This window comes from Cricetulus griseus, chromosome 4 (genome assembly GCF_003668045.3).
Source record: "Cricetulus griseus strain 17A/GY chromosome 4, alternate assembly CriGri-PICRH-1.0, whole genome shotgun sequence".
NCBI lineage: Eukaryota > Metazoa > Chordata > Mammalia > Rodentia > Cricetidae > Cricetulus > Cricetulus griseus.
The window spans coordinates 204,993,289-205,002,373 of NC_048597.1; the positions used below are offsets into that span (position 1 = coordinate 204,993,289).

Here is a 9,085-nt window from a genome sequence, read left to right on the forward strand (position 1 = left end):
AAGACTTGGGTTTGACTCCTAGCCCTCACAGAAAAGTGTTTGCAAACCCAGTGCTAGGGAGAGAGACAGGAAGATCATAGAGTAAGCTGGCAGCCAGCCGAGCCTAACTGGTGAGCTCCAAGGCAATGAGATGAGATGTCTCAAAGGAGGGGAGTGCCAGTTGAAATTATCCCCTGGACTCCACGGGAGCTCGAATGTTGTCTGCTCAAATTAAAAAAATTAATGAGATAACCAGGCCTTTAATCCCGAAATTGTGGAGACAGCAGCAGCCTCTGAGTTCGAGGCTAGCCTGGTCTACAGAGCCAGTTCTAGGATAGCCAGGACTACACAAAGAAACCCTGTCTCAAAAAACCAAAAACCAAACTAAAACAAATTAGTGGGATGCACAGGAAGCTGAGGAAACCTTGAATGAGTAAACGTGTGCTGTTGTCGTGGGCATGGCTGTGTCAAGGACCCCAGAGCTCATACAGAAAGTAAAATGGCAAAGCCTTCTTTCTGGACCATGGTGGATGTTGACTGTCTATACAGATAACATCCACCATACCTTTCTTTCCCGGGTATTTATGGCCGAAGGATTGCCCTCCTACAGGGACAAGTCTTATTGAGATTAGCTAGATCTGCACCTTGGTCCGGCCTATACTGCAAACCCAGTCTCCTTGTTTATCTGCAGGTAATAACTGTGCCACCTTAATCAGCTGCAGGCAGTGACCCTGCTTATCTGTTCAACTCTATGTAATAAATACATTGAGCTTCCGGGATGCTTCGGCCTCTCCAGGCGATCTCAGCTTCTGTTTGTCTATCTTTCCTTCATTCCCTCACTACCCGAGTCAGGTCCACCCCAGTCTCTGGCGCCACATGCATGGTCTTGGCAGAGATGAGCAGTGTGGCTTTAAGCCCTCCAGGCATTGGTCTGCAGTCCCAGCTGTGCTACTGACATTATGGCCATTGCAAAGCTACTGTAGAAGGAAAACAACAAAAACAAAACAAAGTTTGCTCAACTGAGCCAGCTCAGGAGAAACATGTTGAACAGAAAACACACTAAAAAAGTGGCGTGTCACTTGAGATAGTCTTTTCTGCAGATGATATAGTTTTACTATGTTAAATTCACTGGACACTTTAACTGGATAGACTTAGAATTGCCTGTAAAATCTCAATAAAACACTCTCCCAGTCTCAAAGCAGGAGAATCCAAAGTAGATCCCAAAGAAAAGCTGACTGACCGTAACTCATCAGCTTAAAAGGTATTTTATGTATTTTTTCATCAGGAATAATGGTGATGTTATGTTTTAGCTTAGGAGGTTTGGCACAGAGCTATTCCTTGGTTCGGGACATGAGCATAATCGACACACTCATTCCTTTTGTTTTGTTTTTTCAAGACAGGGTTTCTCTGTGTAACAGATCTGGCTGTCCTGGAACTTGCTCTGTAGACCAGGCTGGCCTTGAACTCACAAAGATCCACCTCCCTCTGGAACTAGCTCTTGTAGACCAGGTTGGTCTCAAACTCACAGAGATCTGCCTGCCTCTGCCTCCTGAGTGCTGGGACTAAAGGCATGGGCCACCACCACCTGGCTTCAGACACACTCATTCTTACAGCCTATGTGCCTGTAGACAGCTGGAGAGATTGGTGTATACAATGCCTCTGTGTGGGCTCCCATGCATCGGTGGCTCCTTTATACAATGTGCAATGCTTCTTTGCCTCAGATAACTCTGTGTGTGTGTGTGTGTGTGTGTGTGTGTGTGTGTGTGTGTGTGTGTGTGTATGTGTGTGTGTGTGCACGCACATGAGCCTTGACACCATGCTATCCCTCTCTGCAGTCATGCTGGCCCGACACTTAGGCTTTGCTGCACTTTAGTGTGTCCTGGTTTCACATTAGTCTGTGTCGTTTTCAGTTTGTGTAATGCTGCAGCTTCCCTGACTTCCCAAAGCTTCAACAGGACCCTACTGTATTTCGTTGAGGACAGAAGAGGGGTAATATAAAATTCAAGGCTCACAAATGAGCTAGGATGGGAAAGGGGATGAGCCATATGTCACAGGTAATTATATTATGTAATTATATAGTGTTTTTTGTCCCCCTCAAAAGTATTTTTGGGGGGCTTGAATTTATATTATCTTCATTATCCTTGTGAAGTACGTAGGGTATGAGGGAAGGTTGGGTATTGAATTTCCAGGCCAAAGATTGTCATGTATACGAATTTGTTGCTAACTATGGAACCCTGAACAGGCTTGTGGCTTTGAGATTCACTTTCCTATCTATACTATGTGTGTGGTGCATGTGTCTATGTGTGTGGTGCATGTGTCTATGTGTGTGTGGTCATGTGTCTATGTGTGTGGTGCATGTGTCCATGTGTGTGTGGTCATGTGTCTATGTGTGTGGTGCATGTGTCTATGTGTGTGTGGTCATGTGTCTATGTGTGTGGTGCATGTGTCTATGTGTGTGTGGTGCATGTGTCTATGTGTGTGTGGTGCATGTGTCTATGTGTGTGTGGTCATGTGTAAGATCTGTGCTGCCGACCACACAGAGCTGTTGTAAAATCAGATGACAAAATGTATATGGGAGATTTGTAAATGGTTAAAGAAAAATAAAATTAAATTAAACCAAAGAAACAAAAAAAGAAGGTAGACAAGTGGTAGCTATCCTTGACACCATGACACTTGCCAACCAGTCTTGTGGTGGATAATACCCTTTATGAAGTTTCCCAGCAACTGGTCTTCTGTGTGCTTTTTAAATTTTATTATTTACTTGTGTGTGCATGATGTATATGTGTGTCGTCCTCAGTTGATTCTCCACCTTAGTTTTTGAGACAGGCCATCTCACAGTTGGTAGAGAACATCCCTAGAACATACATGAAGCCACAGGTAGATGTCCAGCATGGAATATACTGGGTATGTTGGCACACACCTGTAATCCCAGCACTCAGGAGGTGGAGGCAGGATGAAGAGGAGTTCCAGGGTACATCAGCTGTGTAGTGAGACGGAAGCTTACGAGACTCTGTCAAAGATGGAAAAAGAAGTAGGGTAAGAAGCCGGCTGGAGAGATGGCTCATGTGGTGAAGGACTTGCAAACAAACATGAAGACCTGGCACTAAGGGGAAAAAAAACTAAGTTTTTTTTTTTTCCCCCAAACCAGGCAGTAGTGGGTGCATGCCTTTAATTCCAGCATTAGGAAGGCAGAGGCAGGCAGATTAATCTCTGAGTTTGAAGCCAGCCTTGTCTACAGAGAGAATTTCAGGATAGCTAGGGCTACACAGAGAAGCCCTGTCTCCAAAAAACAGTAACAACAACAACAGGTCTGGTGGCATGTGCTCATAACCCAGCACTAGGAGACAGAGATAGGCAGATCCCTGGGGCTTGTGAGACACACAACCTAGTCTAACTAGCAAGTCACAGTAAAACAATTTGTCTTGCAAGACAAGGAGGCTAGAGCCCGAGAAAGACACCTGAAGTCAACCTCTGGCATACACGCTGACCTAGAATACACTCATGAACACATGTACACACACACACACACACACACACACACAAATAATAAAAAAGACCCTTTAAGATTGTTTCTCAGCTGGGCGTTGGTGGTGCATGCCTTTAATCCCAGCACTCAGGAGGCAGAGGCAGGTGGATCTCTGTTACAATAAGTCTTTACTCCAAAGCCACCTGAGCCCTGCCGCCACTTGGGCACTTTCCACCAGGCTGCCCGAGTTCTGCCCGCTGCCACGTTAAGGCCCCAAGTAACACACAAAGACTTATATTAGGTACAAATGCTGCTTGGCAATGACTAGGATTTCTCATCTGCTAGCTCAGTCTTAATTATCATAAATCTATATATATTTTATAAGACTCATCTTATTGAACGCCAGCGGAAGCGTCCTGTCTTCCCGGGCTCACATGGTGACTCCAGAGCAGAGAGCAGGAGGAAGAGAAAAAGAACAACTTCCACACCAAAACCTTTTAGAAGGCTTACAATCTGTTAGGAATGTCTCAGGAAACACTAGCCATTTCTTGGAGGATACATGTATTTACTGATGGATATGTGCACTCATCTGTGTGTGTTTTGCTCTCATAGACAGCACAGACTCCTGGGAATTATGTGTGCTCAGTGTTCTCAGAGACAGTGTGACAATTGAGCTGCTCAGATCAGTGAGCAAGCTGGCTCTGAGAAGGACCCTTGTTTATCAAGCAGAGAACAGCAGAAAAGATGAAACCAAAAATGCTATAACCCTCCAATGGAAAGTAATGTTGATGCAGCAATTCCCATTGGATATATTACACTCTCTAATTTATTATTTGTGTTTTTTTAAGTTTTACCCATTGTACTCTTTAAAAAATATTGGGATGTTGTTGCATTTTTTAAAAAGTAGATGATGTATAAATCAGCTGTGGAAATCAGTTTAAAAAAAAAGAACTACTTTCTTCTTGCCCTTGCTTATATATGAGTCTGCCTGCTATGTCACTTCCTGCCTGTATCACAAGACTTCTTTACTACATTTCCCAGAATCCTCCTTGACTCCTAGTCCCACCTATCTTGCTTTCCTATTGGCCAACAGTACTTTATTTATTAACCAATAAGACAATCATATACACAGAAGGACCTCCCCCATCAGATTTCTGTGAGTTTGAAGCCAACCTGGTCTATAAGCAAGTGCCAGGATAGGCTCCAAAGTTACACAGAGAAACCCTATCTCAAAAAATAAAAAAGATTGTGTCTCAGCTTTTTGGCTAAGATCAAGTATAAAAGAAAAATCAGGTGGGCCTCTGAGTTCAAGGCCAGCCTGGACTACAGCAGAAGTTCCAGAACAGCCAAGGCTACCCAGAGAAACCCTGTCTCAAAATATATATATATATATATATATTATATATATAATATATAAAGAAAGAAAAGAAAAAGAAAAATCTGTCCGTTCATCTGTCTGTCTAACTACCCATCTCCTTTCTTGGACTCTTGAGTGTTGGGTTCTCTAGGTGTGTTTTGTGCATGTCCCACCCTGAGCTATATACCCCAGCCTACTTTTGTTTCTTAAATGACAGCAAAAACTCAGAAATTCAGCTATCAATATCCATTTAAACTGTAAAGAGACTGGATGTGGGACATGCCTGCAATTCCCAAATTTGCTAAAGAGGCAGGAGGATGGAAAGTTTAGGGCTAAACTGTGCTAGATAAATTTCTTAAAAATAGTTAACAAAGCTTATAGTGTTCAGAAGTCTGAAGAGGGTTGGGATTCTCTTGGCTTTGGTGGGTTCAGTGATGCCATCTGGGATCTTGCTAGTCCATTGTGCCTACCTGCTTCCTTGCAGGCTGCTCTTCTCTGTGAGTGCACAGCTTGTGATCTCAAAATGCCTGCAGAGCCAGGCATCACTGCCCTCTTAGAGTAGGATAGAGCGTTTAGGAGGAGTAAGAAGTGGCTTTCATGTATCTTCCTCCTAGATTAAGAAAAACAAAACAAAGCAAAAGCTATTCACAAATCATCCCAACAGGCATTTGATGACTCCACTTTGCCCTGACTACACCCAGACCAATCACTGGCAAAGGAAACAGTGGGTTTAGAACACTCATTGTTACGAATAATCCCACAGTGGAGGCAGAAATCCATCCTGTACGCAAGGCCACACAGCCTCCCACAGAGTGTTACCTGAGTGCAGGATGAAGTGGCAGCTGCCATATAACCCCTTTTGATCCTCTAAGGCCCTTCCTTCCCACCAGCCTGGAAAGTCCATGGGCTAGGCCAGGATCAGGATCAAATTCAGGCTCAGGAAACAGGGGAAATGATTTGCTCCAAGGTAAAATCCATACTTTTCCTGTACAGAGTAACCAAAGAAATAGAAAAATAGCTGTGGAACACTAAATGGACAAACAACAGATCCTCCTAAACAGAAGTGACCTTCAGCACACCACCCGCTGAAGCCTGCTGTGGTGACACACACTTGCAGTTCCAGCACTTGGAGGCCGAGGCAGTAGGAGCACCATGAGTTCCAGGCCTGCCTAGTGAGGTTTGTCTCAAACAAACAAACAAACAAACACCCAAAAAGCTTCATCTCACTTAGTGAACCCAGTCTACCAAGCAATTATTCAACCCCTTGGGATAAAATAAAAGTTTTAAAAGAGTTAAACAATTTTTAAATGTGTGTGTTTGTGTGAGGGTCTGATGGGTCAGTGGGTACTTGAGAAGGCCAGAAGAGAGTGTCAGATCCCTTGGGGCTGGAGTTATAGGCAGCTGTGAACCTAACGTGGGTGCTGGGAAAGGGTCCTCTGGAAGAGCCAGAAACACTCTTAACCACTGGCCTGACTTTCCTGCACAATGTTCCTTTGTTTCTTTGAGACAAGGGTCCTTAGTGTAGCCGGGAATTCACTGTAACCTAGAATGGCCTCCAGCTCTTGGTGAGCCAGATCCCTGCCTCAGTTTCCGAAGTGCTGAGGATTGAGAGGGGCTTTTGGTATTGGTACCAACATCTCAAGATATGGACTAGGCTGGCTTCAAACCTGTAACCTTTCAGCTTCCACCTTCTGAGTTCTAGGATTGCAGATGGGCCACCACCATGGCAGGTTAGAATGTTTCTGTAACAAGGCTACTGATTCTGGAGCCTGTTCCTTCCCCTGCATTCTAGCCTGAGGGTTTGCCCCAAGGCTTTCATGTCTTCACTTCTCACTCTCATATTTTGCATATTGATCCCCATGCACTTTAATTCCCACCTTTCTGCCTGGGAGGGATGGCTATGGTCAATGACTTGTGACTCTTTTTTTTTTTTTTAAAGATTTTATTTATTTATTATGTGTACAACATTCTGCTTCCATGTATATCTGCACACCAGAAGAGGGCACCAGATCTCATAACGGATGGTTGTGAGCCACCATGTAGTTGCTGGGAATTGAACTCAGGACCTCTGGAAGAGCAGTCGGTGCTCTTAACCGCTGAGCCATCTCTCCAGCCCGACTTGTGACTCTTTATCTGGTTTCTCTCCTAGACTTGGCTCATCAGGGCTCTGCAGATAAAAATCAAAGCACGGAGCAGAATCTGTCTGGCTCTGAACAGGGGCACAATTGACAAGCCAGTGTTTATTTCTAGATTGGCTCTTGGGCTGGGATATATAGGTCAGTAGGTAGAGCAGTTACCTAGCATGCATGAAGCCCTGGGTTGGATTACTGGCGTCCTATACACTGGGTATGGTGATGCACAATGGGGAGGGCTAGGCAGGAGAAAAGGAAGTTCAAGGTCACCCTTGCTGTATGGGAGCTTGACCTACTCTAAGGTAGTGAGACTCTGTCTTAAAAACAAACAGCCTTGGAGATGGCTCAGTGTGCAAAGGCACTTGCTGCCAAGTCAGATGACCTGAGGCTGAGACTCACATGGTGGAAAGAGAGTCATCTCCACAAAGTTTTTCTCTGATCTTCACATGTATGCTGTGATACACACACACACACACACACACACACACACACACACACACACACACACACACACACACACACACACACGAGAAAAATTAAAATCAAAGCCAACCAAATAGCCTACTTTTCCAGAAAAAGAAAAGCTATATAGGATTTGCATGTTCCGTGTTGCAAATCTAACCACTGTGTCTGTTCTGAGCAATCCAACTGTGCTCCTGAGGAAAAAGGGCAGCACAGGGTCTCCAGGATATCAGTGGCCACACTCAGACTGCTTCCTCCACAGAGAAGAGCTACTTAAACATTCTGGAACCCTCTCCGAAGGAAACTGTCTACCCTCACATCTCCGCATGGATTTGAAATTTGCTTCCTTTTGGTTAGTTGTGTTTGATTGGTAGCTCAGGCTGACCTCGGACTCTTATGAAGCTGAAGAAGACCAGGAACACATGATCCTCCTATGGCTACCTCCCAGGTTTTTGTACTTGGATTACAGGTTCCTGCCGCCACGCCAGGCTTGGATTTGGGTCTGCATTTTTATTTCCATTCTTACCCCCTCTCCTGCCTCCTAGCCCCTCTGAGGTGTTGTTGGCCTCTTCACAAAGGGGTGCAGAAGGAACAGCAACCCCTCCTCATATAGGCCATCTGTACCTTCTGCATGTCTCCAGCATTTTATATGTAAAATCATCGACATAGTGAAATACCTGTGGCTAATTATTTGCACTGCTTAGTCTAGAAATATGCAGAGACAGGGGCTGTGGGTGAGTGGGAGGAGGTGAGTAGATGGAGCCCGTTATTTAACTTCTCAGAGAATCCCTGATCTCAGTTAATGGCTTTGATCTTTGTAAGTTCCTGCTCCAAAATCAAATCTATGTCTCTCTCTCTCTCTCTCTCTCTCTCTCTCTCTCTCTCTCTCTCTCTCTCTCCCTCTCTCTTCTTTTCTCTCTCTTCTCCCCTCACCCCCATCTCTCTGTTAGCTTTACACACAGTGGATGAGTACTGTGAATAGAAAAATGACCAATGGACCCTGCTGGTAGAGGAATGTGGTGACAGGCAGGCCACATATCAGACCAGAGTGATAGCATTAAGAGAACACAAAGTGAGGGTGTTACATGTTGTTGATAAAGCCATGCACAGTCAAACAATACTGAAAACCCACATGTTGGAACAGCACTGTGTGCTGAGTCAGCTTTGCCTTTATGGGCCTGGCACTAGAATACAAGCAGGCAGAGAGGCCAGGCCTGGAGGGCACACCGCCCCCCACAAGTGAGGTGCAGACAAGGGCATGGCAATCGTGCTTGAGCTCTTTCCACCATTGTCTACTGCCTTACTGGTCACGACATGTATGGCATCAGCCTTCACCCCCTCATTCTTGTGGCATCCGTTAGAACAACACTTGCCCGCCCCAGGCGGGATGTGTCTTTCAGCCTGGCTGTAACTTTCCACTTTTGTGGAGGTGTTGTGAAGGTTTACAAGACTGAATTTGACAAACATTCTATATCAGAAAACGTGAGAAATTCTTCTAAAGAGGAAACTGGATTTGGCAACCCCTAATTCATAAGCATTAGATTAAAATGACAGGAAGTGACCCGAGAGATGGCCCAGGGCACACAAGCCTGACAGGTTGAGTTTGATTCCCCAAAACGCACAAGGGAGAATCAACCCCCAAAAGTTGTTCTTTGGTGAGGGCGTGAGTGTGCGTGCACACAAACCTGC

The 9,085-nt window shown here is 45.0% G+C and overlaps 1 long non-coding RNA gene across 1 annotated transcript; it reads right to left on the reverse strand.

Annotated features, from left to right (window-relative positions):
- Nucleotides 1-2,899: 2,899 nt before the first annotated feature.
- On the reverse strand, nucleotides 2,900-5,782 carry LOC118238718. Its single transcript, XR_004769803.1, has 3 exons — nucleotides 5,622-5,782; nucleotides 5,273-5,412; nucleotides 2,900-2,989 (listed from the first exon to the last, which is right to left on the reverse strand). It is a non-coding gene; the product is annotated as an uncharacterized LOC118238718 (long non-coding RNA).
- Nucleotides 5,783-9,085: the final 3,303 nt, after the last annotated feature.